The sequence below is a fragment of the Schistocerca serialis genome, chromosome 8 (genome assembly GCF_023864345.2).
Source record: "Schistocerca serialis cubense isolate TAMUIC-IGC-003099 chromosome 8, iqSchSeri2.2, whole genome shotgun sequence".
Taxonomy (NCBI): Eukaryota; Metazoa; Arthropoda; class Insecta; order Orthoptera; family Acrididae; genus Schistocerca; species Schistocerca serialis.
The window spans coordinates 329,094,833-329,122,175 of record NC_064645.1 but is presented as its reverse complement, the minus strand read 5'-3'; positions in this window follow the sequence as shown (position 1 = coordinate 329,122,175).

Below are 27,343 nucleotides of genomic sequence, written 5' to 3'. Positions count from 1 at the left end.
GATGTTCCGACACTTCAGCGGGTCATTCAGTATTTCGTTATTCGTGTGCGCCACATCATCGCCAATGATAGCACACATATCGCACCGGTCATAACATGAATCGGAATATCTGTAATGACGTGTACATGTTGAATACAGTATGTGCACGCCGTAGTTTGTAATTAATTAACGCTTTTTTTTCATATAGTTCAATAATTGTCATCCTGTATCTGGTGCCGAAAACGTACCATGGACTAGGCGAATCCATGCTACAAGAAATCGTTGTTGTATTGCAGTCCAAACGCGGACCAACACGCTATCAATCATATGCTTACAATATTTTGGCTCATCAATATATATTGAAACCATCATTTAGTAAACGTTGTATGGATGGTAAACCAAACACTGTATTTTATTAGTAGGACAGTTAGGAAGCTTTAGAACTCCACCTCAATAACTGCTTACAGTTCCCTGGGGGGTCTTCCTCTAGGATAGTGCTGCGCACTGTGGGATACCTACTGGACAAGCCTGATGGAGGACACCGAAAAACTTGAAAGAAGCGCAGCTCCTTTTGAGTTACGCAGAAATAGATGAGAGAGAATGTTACAGATATAATATTTCGTGTTATCAAGAAATGGAGGGAAACACTTTCACAGATACGATAAATGCGTTAATGTGACAATCATGAAAACAAATTGATTTATCACTGCATCGTAATATTTACACCTAAGTACTATTGACACATTTATCCTTTGAAGGCCAACATATACTGTTGCCTCCAAGTTACATGGGCAAGAAGAGATACCACGATGAAATGAGGTAAGTCACGGAACACACGGAAAGATTTAGGTGATCATTTTTCCTGTGCTCTGTTCGAAAGTCGAAAGGTAGGGAAATGGTCTGAAGATGGTGTCCCGCATTCTGTTAACAGCAGAATTATCATGGAAATGCTCAGCTCTAAATTTATACGGAAGACGAAGCATCTCTTGGAAACAGATTATAAGACATCAACAAGCGTGAAATCAGACTGCATTTGCAAGAGTCCACTGTTATGATAGGGAGACAGTTGTTGAGGGAATGACACAGGATTCTGACCTGTCTCCCATGTCATTCCATCCGTACGTTTAGAAAGCAGTAAAGAAGACAAAGAATAAATTTTGAAAATGGTTTAAAAAGTTAAAAGAAAAGACATTAAAATGTGGAGGTTTCCGGAAGATATTGTAATTCGGTCAGAGACGGAAAAATATTTGCAAGAGCAATTGAACGGAACGAATAGTTTCATGGAATGATATTGCAATATCAACACCAACAAAAGTAAAACAACGGTAATGGAATGCAGTACAAATTCATCATATGATTCTAGAGGAATTAAATTAAGGAACGAGTCACTAAAAGTACTCTAGAAGTTTTGTTATTTGAGCACCAAATAAAGTGACAACACGTAGGGTAGAGGGGAAATAACCATCAGAATTCAATAGTAAGAATATGCATTCTGAAAAAGAGAAAAATTTGGAAGTTACGAAGTCTTTTCTGAAGGTATTAGTGAGGAGGATAGCGTCAATACATGGACGATAAACAGTTAAGCCAAGAAGAGGAAATAAGCTTTAGTAATGTGGTGCTGCAGAAGAATGCTGAGGACTTGATGGGTAGATGGAATAAATAATGAGGAGGTACTGAATTTAATTGTGGAATATAGAAATTTATAACTCAATTTCATTTACTGGTGGTAGCATTTGGTAGGACACTTCCTGACGCATCAAGGAATAAACACTTTGGTAATGGAGGAGAGTGTGTGTGGGAGCAGAGGTGGGGTGAGGGGGGTAAAAATTCTAGAGCGAGACGTAGGCGTGAATACTGTAAGCTGGTTCCAACGGATGCATGTTACAGTAGTCGGACAGAAATTAAGAGTCTTTTACAGGACACACTAGTGTGGAAAGCTGCTGCTTCAAACGAGTCTTCGAATTGAAGACCACAAGAACAACAACAACAACAGCGTGACAATAACAGCCGTTCTCCGATGCCAACTGAACTATCCTTCAACATTAAAAAACTACCTAATAATTTGATTTACTTTATCCAAAATGGATTCAGACAGACGAAATCAGTAAGATATATCCATTTAATTACAAACGAAAGTCTTACATATTTCTCAATACAGCCAAACAAGATATAGTGCTAGCAGTAAACGACTAAATCCTAGTAAATGCGTTCGAGATTTGTCCATCATCAAGATGAATCCAGAGGTTTTATCCCTGTCGGTCAGTGGAGTTTTTCTGTCACGTTCCCCTTTTTTCACCTCTGGCAGTTTTGTGTTAATGTGAAAAATAACTGGTCAATTAAGAAGATCATGCGAACGCACGGGCATGCCATCTCAAACAGAATCGTGCATAGTAAAGAATTCAGGTGTTAAAACCAACACTAACGTTGAAGACAGCGCAACTAAAAACATATTACCGAGAGGCGCCAGTACACATTACTTTGATGGGAGCTGTTTACGAAAAAGCCAAAAAAATGGTTCAAATGGCTCTGAGCACTATGGGACTCAACTGCTGTGGTGATAAGTCCCCTAGAACTTAGAACTACTTAAACCCAACTAACCTGAGGACATCACACACATCCATGCCCGAGGCAGGATTCGAACCTTCGACCGTAGCGGTCGTGCGGTTCCAGACTGTAGCGCCTTTAACCGCTCGGCCACTTCGGCCGGCCGAAAAAGCCACATACGCTACATTTTTCAATGGTAAGAAGAAAGAGCGGATCTTTTTGACTTACAACGAAATCATATTTCTCTTATGATACTACGGTAACGTACCGATATTATTATAATGAATGGAATGGTACACACAGTGAAATATGCGGACTTGAGAATTACTCTCGAAGTCAGCAAGCAGGCTTCAGGCAAATGAATAACAAAAATCCATCGTTGATAACAATACTAGCAAATTATTTTGGGGTACGAAGTAAAGAGCAGTGTGATGAAAACTGCAGTTTAAAATCGTAATTCGCAAGGGATTTATTGTAATAACTGAATTGTTCAGAAGTCGTCGCTCTCGTTTCTTGTGCGCATAACAGGGACCTTACGAACTGGTGCTGCTTCTCTGCCCTTTCATAACGATGACGTAATGCACGAAAATCCAAATGATGCGGCGTACACCACGCAGTGAACGCACGTGACTGCGCTGTAACTGACGGGACCAGGTGACGCTGTGGCACGTGCATCACTCTCCGGCTTATTACATAACTGCATACCAGGACGGCGATGCCATAAAGTGTCGATCCCATTTCATGATCAGACAACATGCTCAATTCAGGCGCTGGACTCTTGTTATGATACTGACGTTCTCCACATTTGTTCAATCAACCACTCCAAATCTTAAATACTTTTAGGTTACAAACTTTCCAAATAGAGGATCATTGTGTGATTTTTGAAACTGTAGGTACAATTTCACATTTCGCTACGGGGAACTGAAGCAGCTCACTTCATCTTCAGGGATAAATTTGCTTAAAACTATAAAAGTTTTGACTGACTTTACGCTCATCTTCAGCAGGATCTCCAAACGTAATTTTACTGGTATTCGTACCCTGCAAATGCCGGAAGTGTTCCACCGCGAAGCATCATTCCGAAGTTTACTCAAAGCCTAGAAGTCGACTGAAGCGTAAAATTGCGGTAGTCACTTGACTACTTTCGGTCGGCCATAGTGTCGTCAGTCCCAGTATAAGGGCAATGTTCTAACTGAATGACTCATCGTCACCTAACCCGAACAGCTAGGGACAGAAACTTCAAATTTGGAGAGTGTTGATCTTTTACTGTTGGGCGTTATTCAAGAAGAGATTTTTCGAAATGACACTCCTAAGGGGACGAAGTAAGGGGTGAGAGCCTTTCTGAACATTTGATGCTCTTTGGGAAATTAGAAGCTAGCTGTATGAGACATAAAAGAAGTACATGCTTCAGCATTTTTGGAAATTCAACCGCTCAGGGGGTAACATAGCGGATGAAGGGAAAATAAATTATTATTAAAGTGCAACTAAAGCGTTTTTGCAACTAAACCTATGAAAACTGATGTTTTACTTGTGCTTTAGATATGAAAATTACGTTTTTCAGTGGTTTTGCGATTCCAACTTTTAAGGGGGTGAAATGTGGAACCAAAATTTTAACGAAAATTTTTCATTATAAATGCGTTGCTTAAGCTAGATCTAAGAACATTTGTATTTGTCTCCTCAGCTGGAAGTAAAAAAGTACGTGATTCAGTGTTTTCTTTTTCAGCCCCTAAGTGGGAAAAACAGAAGAGGAAAGTTTTTATGGAAATATTTCACTAAGAAATCATTTTTGAAGCAAAATATATGTAACTTCATACTTGGCTTTTCCGTTGGAAATAAAAATATTCATGTTTCACTGTTTTTGGAAATTCAACCCCTAACGTGGTGGAATAAAGGATGAAAATATTCCGTTATATTAAAACTTTTTGAAGCTAAATCCATGAAAACAGATAATTTACTTCTCGGTTTGAAATAAAGAAATATGCGTTAGGGGATGAAAGTTTTTATTAAAATTTCACCACAAGGAATCGAAAGGCAGGATTTAAAAAGAAAACCTCCACCTCCAGCTACCAGAAGAGCTTTTTGGTGAAGTACATTCGACAAAGACCTGTTAGGGTGAACAGTTTTGAAGGTGTTGCAGTCTGTGAACTAAATCAAAGAAATCTATTTAACAATCAACATCACAGATCGCCTTTCTCAAAACTCCACAGAAAATGAAACGGCTCTTTAACACATTAATGTTTTCATTTGGCCTAATATATGCTTATAAAATTATTTCTGTTGAAATTATTACTCAGACGAGAGTGAAGGAGCGGGCGCTAAGCTAGGAATCTGTAAATTAATATGTTTACAGGACTTCAAAACTACCAGAACAATCACCGTTCACATTCAGATTTCCCCTCAAACTGTCATACCGACAAATACTATTTACATAACAAGTAATTTATAACGCTTTTGTACAGATTCCCTTGACACGCCAGGGGAGATAGTCGCACAGTTAGTGGTACAAAAATAACAACAACGATGGACACATGGAAGGCGCCTTGTCGTATTTTCAGACGATTCCCTGTCTCCATACTGCATCATGATTTACGTATCAGTGTGCAGAAGCTCAGAGGAGAATGAATGTTACCATATTGTATTCCAGATACTCACAAGAAACCCGGACCTGGCTTGGTAGTACGTGGTGCCACCGGTTTATGCAACTCGATCGATCATCTCTGCTCAATAATTAGAACAGCAGGCGTTACATTTCCGTCATGTCAACAAAATAACGCATGACCACTCCTTATCGATGCTGTATGGAACCATCCCGGTGGCGAGGGCCTTTCGCTGTTGCCCTGCAGAGCGCATTCTCCATGTCTCTCATTCATTGAAGCAACATCGAATGACGCACACATATCTGTCATCAGAATTCATTGCCACTGGAAGCCCAACCAGGATAGAGCTGTAGTTGACGCTAGAGGTGGCAGTTATGGGTGACAATAGTGATCTCAGCGTCATGACGTTGGAGAGAATGGATCTCGGTATAGTGGAATTAGCAGAAGAGGCAACTCCTTCAACAACATCCACTTTGTGTCTGACCTGAAGCAAGTAACAATATGGTCAGCATCTGTTTACTCAGAGGGCGCGGCTGCAGATTTGATTTTCCAGAAACCTGCAATCCATACACCTAAGTTGCCAGTGGAAATAGTGGACAACCTTTGATTGGAAACAGTCATGATTCACGAGAGCAGCACAAGATTCACTTGAACTGGTAACCAATAGTCACTCATCAGTAAACGTTAACCAGGTATTGGGATTCTGGGGAACTAGGATTATCACTATCGAAGCTCAGTGGCATACTACCAGCGAACAAAAATGCAGTGGCAGGACTGTTCTGGTCCGGGATAGTACGTGGTGCCACCGGTTTATGCAACTCGATCGATCATCTCTGCTCAATAATTAGAACAGCAGGCATTACATTTATTCATTCATTCAACAGTGTTAAGATGAAATGGTACTGTGATTCATCATGTGTCGTTGAGGCGGCAAGCCTATAGAATGATATATCGAAGTAAGATGTAACATTAAAAACCTACGTACGTTGGAACATTCAACATCAGCACCCTAATTCAACCACTCACGCTATACAACCCCCTATCAAAACTACATGAACTGAAGGTACAGATATTACCCCTTCAGAAACTCGCTTCGAAAGCGAGAACTCAATAGATTATGGTAACTATCGTATCTTCAAGACCAAAACAGGACGAGCGATTTGGATGACACACCATTTCACTAATAGCAAAATATAGTAGACTCAAAGAAGTTACATCCGTAAACAACAGGGCGGTGACAATGCGCGTTCAGTGTGAAAATTGGAGGTACACGTTGATTAATGTGCATGACCCCACAAACAATGGCATCAAGCTAGATTCTCACAAGGTTGAACAGTTTTGGACTAAACTGGAGTGGATGCCGTCGAAAATTCCTGGTGAATATATAAGAATTTTACTAGAACATTTCGACACACAAATAGGTAAAAATCGCCAGAATGGGACGAGACTCATCGCTTTTATTCAATAAAACAATTTTAAAATCATGTCGGATTCTCTGAGAAAACGTCCATGATAGAAAAAGACCTGGAAGTCACCTTCACAACTGTTTGGCGAATATCAACTCCATCACTTAGCCAACACATACAAGTTATAAATTCATAGATTAAAACAAGATATTGATGGAAGTCTGAATGAGGAGATTAATGCTGTATCGGCGCTCATTAGTGCATTAGCACATCAAATGCAGAGCGTATCATAATTAATAGCGTAAAAACACACAGTTGAAAGTACACGATACTAGACGCAACAATTGTCAGTGAACTTTGGCTCTAAAACGAATACCTTTCTCATATTCGATGTTGTGAAACAAATCCTTTCAACTGCAAGCTCTTTGCTATCCATATTTTGGGAGGAGGTACTATGGACCAAAACAAGAAAAAAAGTGCGGTAAAAGTGGGATTTAAGGTGCATACTTTAGGGGCTATTAGCACTTGTTCAGTCGAAGAGATGTGTTTCACAGTAACAAAGATGAAGAAGTGCTAGTAGCTCTTAAGGTATGCATTTTAGAGACCATGTTTGTCGGACTTTTTTCTTCTTTTGGTCCATACTACCTCTTACAGACTCCCATTGCATGCTCTGAGTACGACAAACAGCTCTATCGGTCATTCTCTACAGTGTACTGAATAAGATCGTGCACCGCTTTTTACGAACGAACGTAATTTGAGCGAGTGTTTCGTATATGTATAAGTGGTCAAAAGATGACAGTGACCTCTTCGCACATAACGAACGTCGTAACGTACTTCTCAAATAAGGAAACCGACTTTTTGGAAAAATCTCTTTACACGCATTTTCCCTGTTTCTTCTTTTATTCTGAATGTAATGTTGCTTTTGAGATTAGGCCAACTTTCAGCAAAACTACATAAAATTACAATGAAATGAACACCATTAGCTGCTTACAGGCGTTGATATACGTCAACGGGGACAGATGAAAATGTGTACCCCGACCGGGACCCAAACCCGGGATCTCCTGCTTACATGGCAGACGCTCTATCCATCTGAGTCACCGAGAACAGCGAGGATAGTGCGACTGCAGGGATTTATCTCTGGCACGCCTCACGCGAAACCCACATTCTCAACGTATTGTCCCGCACTACATTCGTAGTGCCGCTGCCCATTATAGGCATTACTCGCGGCGCGTTGCCGATTCCCGTAAGGGTTCGGGCACTTTTTGTGCATTCGCACAGAAGAAGAAGATGGTCAAGTGGCCGGTGAGCCTTAACTATATATATATATATATATATATATATATATATACCAAGGTGGTATCTGTCCTCTCGGACATGTCCGTTTTTGGTATCTCTCCGATTAAAGCTCCATAGCGATCTCCACTCGTCGCAAGTGTGATTCAGATGCTCCTCTTGACTGAGGCTTCCTTGTTTTACATAATTCAAAGTTGGCTAATGTGGGTGTTATTCTGTGAACACGCCATGCTCGAATATTTAACCCATCATTTTCCAAAAATAGCTTATGTTGTCTCTCCAATGACCTCGATATCGACAAGGGTCTGTGGGGCTCACGGAGGGGATTAGGCAGTCGGAAGAAGAGGAGGGGTTGGGAGTGTGGCTGGACCGACAGAAAAAAAATGGCTCTGAGCACTATGGGACTTAACTGCTGTGGTCATCAGTCCCCTGGAACTTCGAACTACTTAAATCTAACTAACCTCAGGACATCACACACACCCATGCCCGAGGCAGGCTTCGGACCTGCGACCGTAGCAGCAGCGCGGCTCCAGACTGGAGCGCCTAGAACCGCACGGCAACCGCGGCCGGCGGACCGACAGACCGAGAGGGCGGAGGCAGAGGGAGTAGGGGCATCAAGCATGTGTTGCCAGAGTTCCCCCCGCACTGAACGTAGTGGAGCTTCCGAATTCTTACGATTACTTCGTTCCATAGCAAATCCCCCAAATTATTCCCGCAGCGCGATCTGCACTCTTTCGTTAAAATTTTGCACAGTTCCCTCAAAATCCCTTGAGAGACGCTATACGAAAATTACCTTCTCGATAACGTTACCTATGCATAAATGACCAGATTGTGCCCAGATAACTTCTGCGTCGAGGAGAATCTTAAGCCGCGCCTTTGTTCAGGGAAAGAAGCTACATAAGGGAAACTCCTGCATAATACAGTGAAAAATCTAAGAGTCTATAAACATCAAAAAACTCACGTTGATCCGAGTTGGTATTAGCGTAACGTAAAATCAACTCATAAAATGATATTACTTAGTATGAGCCAACGACGGGATTCAAAGTTCTGAAAGGTTCTGCATAGAGGATATTTTTAAGTAAGATTTCATCTCTTTTAGAAACGTGTTTTTTTTAAGGCCTGCAGTGTGAAAAAGGGTGCTTTCTCCATAGTGGTGGGCCATTCATACTGTACTCCTGTCACCTGGGTGCATTAAGCTGAGAGTACCAAGTTGAACGCGGCTGGGTAGCCTCACTCTCTACTTTGTATTCATCTTGATGTAACGATATAGTGTGGTCTCGCTCACTTAAAATACTGCAACATTACTTTCCTCATCTAGCATCCGTGTTGTTAAATTGTTGTTATATGGCGAATGCGTTCGGAGAACACAAAAAAATGGCTCAGAGCACTATAGGGTCTTAACATCTGAGGCCATCAGTCAACTAGAACTTAGAATTACTTATACCTAACTAACCTAAGGACATCACACACATTCATGCCGGCAGCAGGATTCGAACCGGCGACCGCAGCAGTCTCGCGGTTCCGGACTGAGCGCCTAGAACCGCTCGGCCACCGCGGCCGGCCTCAGAGAACACAGATATATGACAGACTGTGAGATGCATATACTCATATTTAAGCTCTAAAATGGTTGAAATGGCTCTAAGTACTACGGGACTTAACATCTGAGGTCATCAGTCCCCTTGACTTAGAAGTACTTAAACGCAACTAACCTAAGGACATCACACACATCCATACCCGAGGCAGGATTCGAACCGTACTTAAGCCATGCGTTTACAAAATACTATTTGTCAAAGGTAGGAATTAACAAAGGTTATGACTGCGAGAGTTTCTCAGAACATTATACAAGCTAATTATCCCATGATACATCCTTCAGTGAAGAGATAATCTGTTGCAGGAGACTCAATGCTTCAGCAGCAATGGTAACTTGTAACTAATAAATAAATGTCGTGTGATTAGGGTCTCCCGTCGGGTAGACCGTTCGCCAGGTGCAAGTCTTTCGATTTGACGTCACTTCGGCGACTTGCGCGTGGATGTGAATGAAATGATTATGATTAGGACAACACAACACCCAGTCCATGAGCGCTGAAAATATCCGACCCAGCCGGGAATCGAACCTGGGCCCTTAGGATTCACATTCTGTCACGCTGACCACTCTGCTACCGAGGGCGGACCTTGTAACTAATGAAGTTAATATACAGGACTAGAGAGAGATTAAAGCCGTGTGTGGTAGAATAACGTTTCGATTGCTCTTTGTAACAAATGTTATTAACTCCTATGAGACGTTTTCGCGTTCGAAAATATTCGGCCCAGTCACATTAATGTGACCACCTTCTACGTTCGAGATCAACGTGCAATAACAACTTACACTCAGCAGGTGCCTGCACTATCAGGTTAGGGTATGTAAAGCGTGTTGGGGGCAGGGGGACACGGAAAACGGTGAAGTCGTTGTGGTAATGCTGAAACAGAGCTTTCGGGCCAACGATGGAAAACATTTCCGAAACGGCTAAGTTTGTAAACTGTTCACCGAGGGTAAAGCATACCGTGCGCGGCAAAAAGGTGTTATCCAAAACCGGCGCCGACGCAACTCAGATGCATCACGGACCATAGATGATAGGGACGAACGAAGGCTGCGGATATATGTAAGGGCGAATAGATGTGCAACGGTTGAGCAACAGACTGCCCAGATGAATCAAAGTGTCTCTTCAACGGCCATTGCTGCTTATATGCCACCGCAGTGGGCACCTGGTGCATACACACATGCTGACTGATGTGCATCGACGCTGAAGGCTGGAATTTGCACGCCAGTACCGCAACTTGAGTTCCACAGAGTGGCGACAGGTGGTTTTCAGATGAATCGCTTTTTATGCTCCATTGGACAGATAGCTGTTGTCGAGTACGCCACGAAACGTCTGAAAGAGGAAGGTCCAGGCCCGAGGAGCGTTATGACCTGAGGAACGTTTTCATGGCCTTTCCTTGGCGATCTCGTCATTCTAGAAGGCTCAAAATGATCAACTCAGATATGCATATGCATATATCTGTGTGAACAATGCAGTTTCTTCTTCCTCGGCACAATGTCATCTACCAGGAGGACAACACAACGTGTCACACAGCTCACTGTGTAGTTGCGACGTTCCAATAGTACCCAGCTTCCTCGATTTAAACGCAATCGAGAATCTGCTAGACCACCTCGGTTTTGCTGTGCGCCCAACGGAGCCACAGTTGCGAAATGTAGCTCAGCTGGCCACAGCACTGGAGTTGAGCATCGTTACGCATCCCTGTTGGCACTTTCCAGATATTCATTGACTGTTTTCAAGCATGTGTCACAGCAAGCTGTCCACACTGCAAAAGCTGGTTATGTTTTCGGCGGACAGGTGATCGTATAACGTGACTGGAGAGGGTACGTACATTCAAGTGCAATTGCTTCTATTAGCTATCGTCGTTCTGTTGCTATCGCACTGTCCCTTTTTTTAATTAATCAGTTAGATGATGAAACACCTACCAAGTAAAGAAGCCTCCACGGTCCAGGGATGGCAAACTAGCTGGAAAGTGCTTCTGCTCTCTGATCGCTGATATGATATCGGTATTGCGCGGTGATTTCCCACGTTCATCCGGATCACTCAACATGATAAGTCGCTCCCACATTGGCTTTGTATTTGAGATAACGGCTGTTCAAACTACAGATCAGCTATCAGGATTTTAATTTTCTGTTTTTCCTCAATCGATCGACGCGAAACCTGAGCTGGTTCCTTCATAAGTGACTTCTGCCTCTTTCCTCGAAAGGGAAAAGAAAGGGTGTCAGGCATTTCTACAGTTGCGACGATGAAGTTTTCCAGATGGGACGCCCCGTCACCAGGTTTCATGGTGACAATTAGATATTTTTTTGCGGTGACAGTTAAAATTTTGTGACTACCTCTGTCGACACAGCATCACAGAATCGTCTTTTTTTTTTCATTTAGCCGATCAATCGCAGTTCATCTGTTATTTTCCACCAATCACTGCGCTCTTGTCTTCAGACTGATTTAATGCGAACCGACACAGACTCCTTTCCAGTATCAACCTTTTTATCTCAGAGTAGCAACTGCAACCTGTGTCTTCAATCATTTGTTGTATGTATTCCAATTTCTATCTTCGCCTACAGTTTTTAGCCTCTACAGCTTTCTCTAGTACCAAGGAAGTTATTCATCGATGTCTTAACAGATGTCCTCTTATCCTGTCCCTTCTTCTTGTCAGCTTCTTATGTTCCTTTCTTTGTCTATTCTGTGCAGAACCTCCCCATTCCTTACATTAGGAGTCCACCTAATTTTCTACATTCTTCTGTAGAACCACGTCTCAAAGGCTCCTAGGGGACTGATGACCTTAGAAGTTAAGTCCCATTAAAACAAAGGGCTCCTACTCTCTTCTGTTCTATTCTTTCCACGTTCCATGTCCCATTATCATACAATGCTGTGCTCCAAACGTACTTTCTCAGAAATTTCTTCCTCAAATTAAGAACTATGACATTAGCAGAGTTCTCTTGGTGAGAAATCCCCCTTTCGCTAGTGGCAGTCTGCTTACACGTCATCCTTGATCCGTGCTTCGTGGGCTAGTTTTCTGCCTAGGTAGCAGAATTCCTTAACGTCATCCTTTTCGTGATCCCCAATTCTGATCTTAAGTTTCTCGCTGTTCTCATTTCTGCTACTTCATTACATTCGTCTTCCTTCAGTTTTCGGTCAATCCATATTCTGTACTCATAAGATTGTTCGTTACTTTCACCATATCCTGTAATTCTTCTTCAGTCGCAATGATAGAAATATCATCAGCGAATTTCATCATTGATATCTTTTCACATTGAATTTTAACCCCACTCTTGAATCTTTGTTTTATTCTTCTCATTGCTTCTTCGCCACCGTAGTGGCTAAAGAATACATCCCTGCCTTACAGTCATTGTTATCCGAGCACTCCGTTCTTAGTCTTCCACTCTTGTTGTTCCCTCTTGGTTCTTGTATATACTATATGTTACACGTCTTTTCCTGTAGCTTACCCCCATTTTTATCAGGGCATCGCGATACACGAAAGAAACCAGCCGTCACGCGATTCCTTTAAGGATTTTCGCCCTACAAGTCATTCACGTCTCAAAAAAAAAAAAAAAAAAAAAAAAAAAGTTCAAATGTCTCTGAGCACAATGGGACTTAACATCTGAGGTCATCAGTCCATCAGTACCTTATAACTTAGAAGTACTTAAACCTAACTAACCTAAGGACATCACACACATCGATGTCCGAGGCAGGTTTCGAACCTGCGACCGTAGCGGTCGTGCGGTTCCAGACTGAAGCACCTAGAACCACTCGGCCACTCCGGCCGGCTTCACATCTCGTTTACAAACTCTCGTAACAAATATCTTCCGAGATGATCACATGCGAAAAATCATCATTCGTTGGGAAAACATATCGTAATTTGAATTTTGTGGAGTGTAATTAAAATTGACTACCCCCCATTGGTTGAGAAATTTGGGTCTACACCCAAGTCTGAGCTCAAGATATTGGATCGCATGAGGATATTTTGGCAGCGCCACAAGAAAGCACTCACATCTGTCCTGTCCCCACCCAAAATATAAAAATAGAAACCATGGCACTTCTCATTCGACCTAGTTTTACGACACGCATTTACTGCTCGTCTAATGCCGTCTGCCGTGTCCTTCGCAGGTGGGAGTGACAGATTACATCCTACGGCTGTATTGTCCCCTTCCCTCCACCCCCCTCCCTTCCCCTTCCCAGCCTTGTTAAAATTCCGCTGCCGCGCTGCTGCAGTGATTTATCCGACGTGCGCCGCTGAAGACGTTCTCCAACCGCCGAGCCCGCTGGCCTTTAAATAGCCGGTCGACCCACAGCCACGTCCCGTTCCTTTCCGGCGCTCTCTCTGTCTCTGTCGCGCTATCGATTCGCAGGGTTACTCTGCTCCGCGCTGTCACGCCGCGATGGGTTCACGCACGTGCGTCTGTCGCGGTGGAAATGTGTCTCCTGTTCTGGGCGCTCTGAGTTCACCCTCTGACTAGCGTGCGTACTGCTGAGCTGCCTACTGTTTGAAGTAAGGAAGCCACCCTTCCGTGTTGGCGTTAGCTCGCATACTTTCACCAGGTTTTCAAAATAAAAGTACGGGACATTTAGGAAATTATGGCCAAAATAGTCCCATTGTGGCATTATCGGTATATTTTACCTTTACGGACCATGGTTTTTCACTTAGGTGACAAAAGTCATACGATACCTCCTAGTATCGTACGGGACCAACCTCCTTTAGCCCGCCTCAACACAGCAGTTCGACTTGTCGGGACTCAACAGTTCCTTGGAAGTTCTCTGCAGAAATACTGAGGCAAGCTCCCTCTATAGCCGTCCATAGTTGCTAAAATGTTGCCTCTCCAGAATTTCGTACACGAACTGACCTATCGATGTCCTTAGGTTAGTTAGGTTTAAGTAATTCTAAGTTCTAGGGGACTGATGACCTCAGATGTTAAGTCCCATAGTGCTCAGAGCCATTTGAGGCGAGATCTATTTACGAAATTTCAATCACCAACTTTTCCGAATGCGAAAATATTTTATTGACGCCCACCTACGTAGGGATAAATGATCATCATAATAAAATAAGAGAAATCAGAGCTCGAATGGAAAGATTTAGGTGTTCCTTTTTCCCACGCGCCATTCGAGAGTGGAATGGTAGAGAACTAGTATGAAAATGTTTCGATGAACCCTCTGCCAGGCACTTAAGCGTGAATGGCAGATTAACCATGTAGATTTAGATGTAGATGTAGATGTCCTGGGTGTTCTGCAAACCAGACCTGAAAAACTGTGGCCCGGTGACACTTCGCATTGGCGTACATAAACAATTCATCGTTGTTTGTGAACGTGAAGCACACGAATGACTGCAAATGGCCTCCAAGTAGCCGAACATAACCATTTCCAGGGAATAATCTGTTCAGTTCGACTTGATGACGCAGTCCATTCCATGTAAACACAGCCCACACAATTATGGAGCCACAACCAGCTTGCACAGCGTCTTGTTGACAACTTGAGCCCATGCCTTCGTGGGGGATTGTGCCACACTAGCGCTATCATCAGCTATTATCAACTGAAATCGGGACTCACCTGACCGGAACATGTTTTTTTCAATCCCGTAGGTTCCAACCGATATGATCATCAACCCAGGAGAGGCGCTGCAGGTGACGTCGTGCCAACAGTGTTGCTTGTCTGTTAGCACGGACAACACTACTCAAACGCCGCTATTCTCGGTCGTTAAGTGAGGCCGTCGGCCACTGCGTTGTCCATGGTGAGAGATACTGTCTGTAATTTGGTATCTCGGAATATTGAATTCCCTAACTTTATCCGGAGTGAAATGTCCCATGCGTCTACTTCCAACTACCATTCCGCTTTCAAAGTTTGTTAATTCTCGTCGTGTGGCCAAAATAGCGTCGAACACAATTTCACATGCATCCTCTGAGTAAAAATGACAGCTCAGCCAATGAAATGCCATTTTATACGTTGTGTACACAATACTACCGCCATCTGTATATGTACATATCGCTATAAATGACTTTCGCCATCGTTTTTGATCCAGCTAATGGGGGTTGGAGAGTTACCTCTCTTCCAAAAATATTGGCACTAGAGAGGAAAGCATTAATGTCTTGATTCTAGACGACAGTGATGAATATTGCTTTGCATGGTCACTCCTGGCTAGCGATAGAAATGACCTGAAACGTACCCACCGTACAAGTACATACGAATCATCTGAGCTCAGTGCGCATTATAATTTTCAAGGCATTCCATTCCACGTAAAACTTCACGACCAATCAATGCTCGTGATGCTGAACCGTGATTATTCACTTCACATATACACGCAGGATATTGATGATACTAGGCCACAATAAGAAGAAGGTGACCGTGATTACACTACACAGAACAAACAGGTAAAAGATCAGGTAGTTGAACCCCTATACCTTTCAAAATTCTTCGATTTGTTGCTATTCTCCGAGGGCGAGAAGCAACGCTACGTGTGGATCAAAAACACATCCCACAGTTTGTAGCCGGCAGCCAACACAGACACAAGCGGCGCTTCTAAATGTGCCACACATGTATGACTCTGTCTTGCCATAAGGACACATGTTTTTTAATGTTCTACTCTGTTTTTATTGGGAGTCCATTATGATGGTACGAGAACAAACGTGCGATTTATCACATACCATGATATCATAACCTATACACTGTGAATCTGAAGATGGCAATCTAAAGATGGCAACTTAGTCCTCTCGAAAACAATAATCCAGTGTGAGCGCAAGCGATCACGACAAGAGAAAGCTTCTTATCAGAAGCTTTGTTTACACTGAATTCGTTGATGGCCCTCCAGCCGACAATGTCAAGTACTTATATTACCTCTCACTTTCATTTACGTTTTTACCATTTTTTCAGTTCTAATTTGAGCTGCTTCTTTTTCACTTTTAATTTTTATATTGTCACCCAGATATTTAAAGTTGTTTGTATTCTTGATGTTGGCACACTTGGTATTTAAGGTTGTTGGTAAGTTTCGTTTATAGATCATGTATTGTGTCTTTTCAGAAGATATTTGTAGACCTGCCTTTACAGCTGTCTCCATCAGAAATGGAAGTCTTTTCTTTGCGTTCTCCGAGGTTCCATCTCTTATCAAGACACTATCTGCTAAAGCTGAGCAAATTACTGCTTCTTTCGATCTAACCAGCTTTATGTAATTATGAACTAATTATTTTTCATTCTCTTATAACAATTTCCACCACACAGCTAAATAACAGCGGTCAGAAACCGTCTCCCTCTCTGACTCGTAATACAATTCGGAAGGGAATAGAATTGTTCTAACTTATTTTATTGTTATGAAAAAATTTATTGTCGCTGCGTGAAAACACTTCACAGTTTTCTTTTTTATTATTAGTGAAATCGTAAAATCAGGAGGCATGTGACGACATTGTATACTAGACGGGAGGAGGAAGGAGGGTGGGGGGTTGAAAGAGAGAAAACACAAAATATGTAATCGGCGTCTTCCTTTCCCAGCCCCTCCCACTCTGTGCACCATACGACTGAACCTACGATCGGTGCCCTGGGAAGCTGCTCACTGCGAGAAGACGTGCAGCTCCATCTCAGTTCAGTGTGCAGTTTGTGTTGGATATTACACATATACTTACCTGCGGCTAGAGAAAGTGATGGCGACGATCACTCGAAAACACCACAAAAGCAAAAGGCTCACTATCTGTGCGTGTGTGTGTGGCTGCCTCTTTGGGCAAAACTTATTTTTGGATGGGATCAGTAAAAAGTAACAAGTATTACTCATTTTTTCTTTGTGCAGAAGGGAATTCAAGGTACCACATGGTGGGGCAATAGGGAGTTTGCAGCAAGCATCAACTATAGGGAAACTAATGATTTATTATATTCGTAGAATGCAACAATTACATCAGTTCTTTAAATTAAATTCTAGGTGCATGTCTACGTTAATAAAGTAAAAGACTTTGTAAAAGACCGTCAGTTGAAGCAAATTGGTAACATTAAGTTGAGAGGCACCCACATGCCTTGCTCATACTGTGGCATCAAGCAGTCAGGTCTGCAAGATGAGTGGTCTGCCAAGCGAGTGGATTCATTCTTAATTTATCGAGTAACATGAACTCTCGTACTCACAATTTAAGTTACAAGTTATCCTCCTATATGATTATTACGCAACGGAAACACGCGTCTGACTATCAATAATTTACAGAACTCTGACTGTACACTACGCACTGGCAATACCACATTTTCTTTTTTGTCTTTTATTTAACGGCTTTTGTCAACACGTGACCACCGCACACATTATAAATTCGGGACATTATGACAACATACAATTCGAAGTAAAAGTCCACCAATCTTTTTCTTTTCACTATCTTATTTATTCCGATAAATTCTCTAACCTAAACACACAAATTCTACAACCTACAACAATAACACATAAGAAATTCCGCCCTGTGGGCATGGCTTTACAATGGTGAATCTCTATATTATGGTCTCGTAATTACTTTTATTATACCTCACACTTCGACTCTCACAATCATCATCACTAAACTTTCCTCCAGATCGAGCGATACAGAAGGAACAAGCATAACCCACTAAACTTTTGAAACTACCTTGCTACTCTCCCATGCAAACCACACATACCCAAATTACATGACATACATCACACTGCAATAAGAAATATAAAACACTAAATAGTCACAACACTATCACTTTCAGCTTTCCCACTTCAATTAATATTTATCCCAGTTTCACACGACACTGCCCCACTTTGTAATTCTACTTTCCTACTGTGAACTCTGGAGATATATGCACGTCTTCCTGTGCAATGCAAGCCAAGTGGCGTTGCTGGATAGACGGCCGACTCACCTTGATTCTCTCTCAGAGTTTAAATCTAGCGTCACACGGAATCATATCACACAATTTAATATTAAGCACACACGTGAGTCCTCAACTGATACCATGGACGAGTACTTCTCTTTATCTTTTGTCTCATACACAGTTTGAGACTCACACAGTACTCACCACGTGGAAGTACTCGTCTCTAATTTCAAGTCCTGCACACGCCATTTCTTAAATATTTCAACTTATGGTACACACGCTATTTCTTAAATATTTCAACTTATTGTACACTCGCTAGTAATTCACCTTAACTTAAGCACACGGAAGTATTTCAACTTAATGCTACACGTGGTTTCATTGTGACCGTTGGTCACTTCCGAAGATTCCTACAATCCCTTTAATATTACCTGCCTGACATTTAATTCTCCCCACAAAAGTTCCTGAAATAGACAGATTAATATTTCAAACTACTCTTAAATATTCCGCATGCATACCATGTCTCCACTCTTTCGTCATTACGGAGCACAACTAAAACAGGTCTTAACAGCACAAGATCCAGCGGCAGAGTGCCGAAACATGGACGTTCTCTAGGTCCTCTCGCACCTGTGTCGAGGTGGGGGAAGCACCTTGCTATCGTATTGGTCAGCCACATTTCAGACGCTCAAAGCTCTGGTAAATTTCATCTCTTTGGTCCCACCAAAGGTGGCCAAAGGATCGACTCAAAGATGATCATATATTCACATTCACTATCTGCGGTTAGCAGACGACCATACATTCATTCATTTCACAGATCTCACCAAACTGGATGTAGGGATTTACTTTGTGGGAGTGCACATGTGATCAATTAAATAAATAAATTGTCATTCTTTCCCACACTGGTATCCGGCTTCGCTGTATTAATTGAAATTGAGTTATTTTACCAAAAAAATGTGTTGTTCTGACAAAAATAATGAAGTATGTTGTACCTATTTTCAATGTCGGGTGGTACTGTACCCTTTCAAAGTCATTAGCGTTTGTAGTTCACAGAAAGAAAGGATGAAATGCAAAGAGAAGCAGTAATATCTCCAAAAGTTAAGAATTTCTACTCCTCTTGTAGAGAGTTTTTCAAACATGTAAAACGTGATGTCACATTTTTGAATGAGTGCAAAGCAAATGGTAGATGCGAATAGAGGTATGGTGTTAAAAAAATTGCTGTAATTAAATAGTATTCTAAATATGAATAGTGTTACAATGCTATTTTTGCGTACCACGAACAATGACGAATTCTCCTAAATTTTCGACATGTCTTCTATAATAGGTTTCAATATATAAATTTAGGAAACACACAGTTGTATACACTGAGGCTACAAAAGTCATGGGATAGTGATATGCACACATACAGATGGCAGCAGCACCGCGTACACAAGGTATAACAGGGCAGTGCGGTGGCGGAGCTGTCATTTTCACTCAGGTGATTCATGTGAAAAGGTTTGCGAAGTGGCTATGGCCAAACGAAGGAAACTGGCAGACTCTGAGCGCGGAATGGTAGCTGGAGCTAGACGCATGCGACATTCCATTGCCTTTCCTAACAGCATGGGATCGTGACCATATCAGATGGATCCTAGGCGACTGGAAAACCGTAACCGGGTTGGATCAGTTCCGATTTCAGTTGTTAAGAGCTCATGGTAGGGTTCCAGTATGGCGCAGACGCCGCGAAGCCATGGACCCAAGTTGTCAACAAGGCACTGTGGTGGTGGCTCCATAATGGTGTGGACTGTGTTTACATATAACGGATTGGGTCCTCTGATTATGTTCGGCTACTTCGAGGGCATTTCCCGTCATTCATGGACTTCATGACCCCAAGCAACGGTGGAATTTTTATGGAAGACACTGCACCATGTCAATTGTTCGAGATTTGTTTGATGAACGTTCTGGACAGTTCCACAGAATGATTGGGCTAACCAGATCTCCTGACTTGAATCCCACTGAACTTTTATGGGGCTGAATCGAGAGGTCATTCCGTGCACAAAATATTGCACCGGCAACACTTTAGCAATTATGGACGGTTATAGAGGCAGTATGGCTCAATGTTTTTGCAGAGGACTTCAGACAGTTTGTTGAGTCGATGAAACGTCGAGTTGCTGCACTGTGCCGGGCAAAAGGAGGTCATACACGATATGAGGAGACCTCCCATGACTTTTATCACCGCAGTGCATAACAGTGTGGCGCACACAGCGGAGCGCCTTACCCGACTCTCTTTCCTGCACTTAGGAAAAATTTTAGAGTTCGACACTCATGGCAGATGTTCCGAACCACTCCGTGATTGTATCATTCCTCGATACCACACCAATTCTCTTACAAACTGGGGCGGTACTCTTCTGACTAGCGTCACGGACTCTTTGGGATTCGCGTGAGCTCATAATATACTATATTAACAGCTGTGTCACATTTAATGGCGGGATACCACGGGTTGCTGACGATTCCGGGGAACACCTTTCCGAAAACGCCCTGGCATGCACATTAAGAAGATTCTGAATCTCAGAAGCCTCCATTCAAGTTGTCAACATGAGCTTTTGAGATGCGGCAGCAACAGTAGAGTACTCCACCGCAGCTGAGTCGTAACTAAGCGGGCAGGATTACTGCTGCTGCTAAAACCAGACGATGTGCAATGGCGATGACTGCAAGACGGTCCAGGGCGCGGAGAGCGTGTCTGCATTGCCAGAAGAGCTCTTATGATCAGCCTACATCGTGGTGATGTTGATGAAGGCGGCTCTGGTGTGGTTTGCAGGGGTAGCGAGTACATCTTCGACAGAGAGGGCTGAGTTGACAAAAGCATATCATTGTGTTACATTATGAAGCAGTTGTTCCATGCACAGCTCCGAGTGCTTTCACACCCGTCACATCTGCATCAGAAGAAGAACAAGATGAGGAAGAAGAAGAAGAAGAAATTAATTACCATCAGACTGTAGCTATAACGAATACACACAAACACTGAGAAAAATCTTAAGCACATACTTGTAGGGTTACTACAGTCAAATCGGATATTCTTAATAGCCTTTGATTAATCACCATCATAATCATTTACGATAAGACGTTTTATCTCTGCCGTTTCTAAAAGCATTGTTAGTATTATAGCCATCATTGCCATTAGCGCTACGGCGTTTCATCTCGCTGTTCCTGTCAGTGCTGTTAGTGTTGTCGCCAGCAAATAGTCGAGTGGAATGATTTTTTACGCCAAAAGACTGACATTTATATCAGGAAACCACTTTACCTCGCTTATTTCAACCAACAGGAATCGAGTCTGATTATCGATAGTCATCTGGTTTAAGGCAGGATAGTACCGGCTCACAGCTGTGCCTAGCGAATGCTACCCTACACTGCTTCCATCAGTGTTCTTGATTATACGATTTGCACAATATCAAGCAGCAATAGGCAGTCGTTACTATTCGTTGCCCACCCATGGCACTCTGTACGCTATTTGGAGAGATAGCCACACGTCTTTATGAAAATGGTACTAGCCTCTGGCGTGTGTAAAAAAGTATGATAAAAACCTGAATGTATTTACCAGAATCGCTCTGGTGAGTACACAGACGGAACCAGTTTGTGTAATCGATTTCCATCTTAATTAATTGCAGTTATAGACAGATAATATTCTGCATTTTACAGCCACTTGTCAAACATTCTTTAGTCAATTATTCAAATCAGTAGCATAAGCATCTGCGTAAAGACCCAACATGGTGTTATGCCCTCTAGGTGTGAATGTATTTGCGATTCAGTTACACTATTTTGTGTATGTGCTGCAACGTAGATATTGCCGGACCGGAGGTAGGTTGGATATGATATTTTTGAAGGCCGCATGCTAATGGAGAAAATCATTCTACACTACTGGCCATTAAAATTGCTACCGCACGAAGATGACGTGCTACAGACGCGAAATTTAACCGGAACGAAGAAGATGCTGTGGTATGCAAATGATTAGCTTTTCTGAGCATTCACACAAGGTTGGCACCGGTGGCGACACCTACAACGTGCTGACATGAGGAAATCTTCCAACCGATTTCTCATACACAAACAGCAGTTGACCGGCGTTGCCTGGTGAAACGTTGTTGTGATGCCTCGTGTAAGGAGGAGAAATGCGTACCATCACGTTTCCGACTTTGATAAAGGTCGTATTGTAGCCTATTGCGATGGCGGTTTATCGTATCGCGACGTTGCTGCTCGCGTTGGTCGAGATCCAATGACTGTTAGCAAACCCTTGACACTGCATCACAGACAGGAGTGCCTGCGATGGTGTACTCAAAATCGAACCTGGGTGCACGAATGGTAAAACGTTATTTTTTCGGATGAATTCAGGATCTGTTTACAGCATCATGATGGTCGCATCCGTGTTTGGTGACATCGCGGTGAACGCACATTGGAAGCGTGTATTCGTCATCGCCATACTGGCTTATCAACCATCGTGATGATATGGGGTGCCATTGGTTGCACGTCTTGGTCACCTCTTCTTCGCATTTACGGCACTCTGAACAGTTAACGTTACACTTCAGATGTGTTACGACCCGTCGCTCTACCCTTCATTTGATCCCAGCCAAACCCTACATTTCAGCAGGATAATGCACGACCGCATGTTGCAGGTCCTGTACGGCCCTTTCTGGATACAGAAAATGTTCGACTGCTGCCCTGGTCAGCACATTCTCCAGATCTCTCACCTACTGAAAACGTTTGGTCAATGGTGGCCGAGCAAGTGGCTCATCACAATATGCCAGTCACTACTCGTTATGAACTGTGGTATCGTGTTGAACCTGCATGGGCAGCTGTACCTGTACACGCCATCCAAGCTCTGTTTGACTCAATGCCCAGGCGTATCAAGGCCGTTATTACGGCCAGAAATGGTTGTTCTGGGTACTGATTACTCAGGATCTATGCACCCAAATTGCGTGAAAATGTAATCACATGTCAGTTCTAGTATAATATATTTGTCCAATGAATACCCGTTTATCATCTGCGTTTCTTCTTGGTGTAGCAATTTTAATGGCCAGTAGTGTAGCATTTCCCAGGGCCACTTTGTTGCAAGAGCGTAATTTTTTAATTTAGAAAATAATAATGTGTGATGGTAAAATTTAAAACATTAAAACCATAAGACAACGATAGGGGTTTGGAGGCTGGCTCTGACGATCAGCAATGAGGGGTACAACTTTCCAGACTGTAGCAGTGGGATAGGAAGAGCAGTTGAGCTGACAGCATATGAATGGTTAAAAGTAAGATTAGTATCCAATACTACTGCTCAGCGTTTCACTAATTTTTGAACCATTCATCTAAGTGAGGTAGTTATATTTATGAAAGTGGTAGATTCGTACTCACCATACAGCAGAGATGTTGAGTCGCAAACAGGTATAACAAAAAGACTACTAAACAATTTAAGCTTCTGACCAGAAGGCCTACTTTGGAAACAGAAAACATTCACACACACTTTCATACAAATGCAGCTCAGACACATGACTGCAGTCTCTGGATGATGAGACCAGACTGTGAGCAACTGTGCATGATAGAAAACGGAATCTTGGTGGTGGAGATAAGGAGGAGGCTGAGGCAGGCAGGGAGGAAGAGCAGGGTTTGGGCAGGCGATGATAAATTACTGTTCGTGGGAGCATAAAGGGACGATGTGGAGAGAGGGTTTAGGGCAGTAAGGTGCAGTCAAGAGGTTAGGCGGAGGGCAGAGAGGTAGGGGGAGGGGGGCAAAGAAGGGTAGGAGTAAAAATACTGTGGGTCCACTTCTGGAACAGAAGACTGTGGAGTGGATCAGGGAAGGAACAGGTGGGTGTAAGACAATGAGTAACACAGATTGAGCCAGGACGGTTATAAGAATAGTTGATAAATTGCAGCGAGGGTTACCAGTTGAGAAATTCACCAAAGCTAGTGTTGGCAGAGAGGATTCAGATGGCACAGGCTGTGAAGCAGTCATTAAAATGAAGGACTGAAGGACGTTGTGATGGGCAGTGTGTTCAGCAACTGAGTAGCCCAGCTGTTTCTTGGCAACTCATGTGGACAGACAGCTTGCCAATGTAGAATGAAGCACAGTGGTTGCAGCTTAGCATGTAGATCACATGACTGGTTTCACTGGTAGCCCTGACCTTGATAGGACAGGTGATGCTTGTGACCGGACTGGAGTAGGTGGCTGTGGGAGGACATGGGACAGGTCTTGCATCTAGGACTAATACAGGGATATGAGGAGCCATGAGGCAAGGGGTTGGGAGCAGGGGTTGTTAGGGGTTTTCAGAGATATTGTGTAGGTTTGGTGGTCAGCGAAATACCATTTTGGAAGGGGTGAGGAGGATGGGGGAACCTCATTCTTCATTTCAGGACACTACTACAGGTAGTGGAAACCCTGGCAGAGAGGGTGATTCATTTTCTCCAGTCCTATGTGGTACTGACTCATGAGGTGAATGTTCCTATGTGGCCAGACAGTGGGATTTGGTAGGTGGTCTGTGAGTGGAGAGATAAGGCACGGGAGATTTGTTTTTTTACAAGACTGTGAGGGTAACTGTGGTCTTTGAAGGCTTCGGTGACATCATTGGCATATTTTCACAGCGATTACTCGTCACTACAGGTGCGAGAGCCATAGGTGACTAGGTTGTATGAAAGCCATAGATAAAATATATGCAATCTATTACCAGCAAACTTTTCACGATTTCGTGTATAGTAGCGTCAATATGTGATACAAGTGTATTGGTTTTCGTCTATGGAATTACGCCACTTTTCACTGTGTCCAAATATTTTACAATTCCCAGTGTGGATGACCTGCGGTTCGCAAATATTGGGATAGAATACCACAGCATTCACAATCCGAATAAATAACACCACCGTGTCCTCATGTGCTCAGGACTAGTGAGAGTATGACAATTTCGTCTTGTCTCCATGTCTCTCTAGAATGCACCGTCTTTCCACTGTTAAAACATATGCAATGACATTCCCTCTCGTATATCTAATCATGCGTTTAGGACTACAGCTCTGCTCTATTACATATTTCGATCACTCCATCTGTCTAATGTTTTTTTCTTTTTATTTCTAACTATACATTTGACACTAAGCCTATCCCTCCCTCTGCATATATAACAAACACTATTATTTTTTCAGTTGTTTGTGAGCTCTCTCTGAACTTTTAGCATAGATCTCTCAATCATTTTGGGAGCAGATGGTGCTGTGATTCTTCTAGTTCTCTTCCTTGGTACCAACTAGTAGCTTTCCAGGAAAGTATACAAGAGAACTCCAGACACTTTCATCCAGTACATATGTCACAAATTTCGACTACTTCCTCTGTACAAATAAAGATATCCTGTACGACCATTTTTATCTATAATTTACCGAATTTTTTTTCTTTTTTGCAATTTTTCCATATTTTCTACATTTTCCATTTTTTTTGTTTTCTAATGTTTTGACTCATTTGTTCCGATTTTTCCGTTTTTTTCATATTCCATTGGTAATTACACAAGTGCATATATGCTCTTATTGCGTACATTACCATATGTGATTTTCAATTTTTCCCATCCAATTATGATACAAAGTCCCAACCCAGCCAGGGTATCTATAAACTATACTTCTTCCAAAATGTCAACCTATATAACACCAACTGCCTATGCCAACACTAAAACACACATGCACACTTAGACTGCCGTGGAGGTAGAGAGTTAAATTTGTTCTGTTATAAACACACACATAGCATTTTACATTATTTTGTTTTTTTAGTTCATCATGCTGAACTCACCCCCTACACCACTACCCTACATATCTCCTGCAGTGGGTCCACTTTCAGTTGCTACCCCATATCATACATGTATGTATCCAAGCCTGGACATTACCTTGGACCTACTGTGGGATGGATCCACATTCTATCCCTGACTTAAACGCATGTGGATCCATCTTTGTACTCTGTCCCAGATGTAACACATGTGGATCCACTCTGAACAATATCCTAGGTGTAATGATAGAAGATACGAACAATATTCTGGCCGTCTTACTGGTGGATATGCCTTTGGATGACTTCTGAATGCTATCCTCAAACCACTTCAGACAATGGAGATCCCACAAGAAGCCAACACCAAAATAGCATAACTGAGCTGTGTGTCTATTTGTAATATAATAAATGCAGTACTCTACCTTGACAGCAATCCATGTATGTGCATGTGTTTTGATGTTGGTTTTGGCACTTTGTGCTATGTGAGTGACATTGTGGAAAAAATGTGATTTGTAAATACTCTGACTGGATTGAGGCTGTGAATCATGACTGGATGAAAAAAATAGCATCCCACCCCTATTAATGGAAGCAACAAAAGCCAAATATGTACTTTTACACTTACAAATAGAATATGGAAAATATGAAAAAGGCAGGTAAATGTGGGAAAAATGTAGAAAAACAGAAAAAAGGAAAAATGTGGAAAAATATGTTCTGGAGTGGAAGTGGCATATTCCGGCCACTTAGAAAGCTCTCATAATGGAGAGTTTCAAGAGATGCCCACTCGAGGGTGTCAGTGCCGCTCTATATATGGTGTTCCCGGTATATCTTTGAGCGTAAGTCCATGAGGTACATATTCTACTGCAGCTGAATATAGCGCTGTTGTGTCATGACAACAAACAGTTCATCTATGGGGATAGGATCAAGATCCTTCCATACACACACTATTCACAAAATGCCTGAGTGTGTTTCTGGTTAATTTACTTTGTAAATAGTAGTTTTGTGTGCAGAATAGTTGGATGAACTACTTATCATACTTACATGCGTATGTGAGTATGCATGCCTGATTGCACACTATGAATAAACATATATTGTGTGCACACTAAGTGTGCTCATAAATATTGTATATAGTTGTGTGTGTGTGTTTGGTTTTCCTTCACCTGCTGCTACTAGTCCTCATTTCTCATGAAATACTTTATTACGTTTTGGATAACCAGGATTTAATCAGATGAGGATATTGACTGTTGAATAAAAAAGTGTCATTCATAATTATACATTCTGAGACAAGAAAACGACACGCCACTAAGGCGGTGTGCTATTGGTCACAAATTTATATTTATACTGATATTGATAGTCAACGCAAAACTGTAAGCTTTGGCGGACAGTGGATGAACGTGTGACACTGCGGAGCATTTTCTCTGCACAGCTAGCCAAGAGAGTAAATGTGGG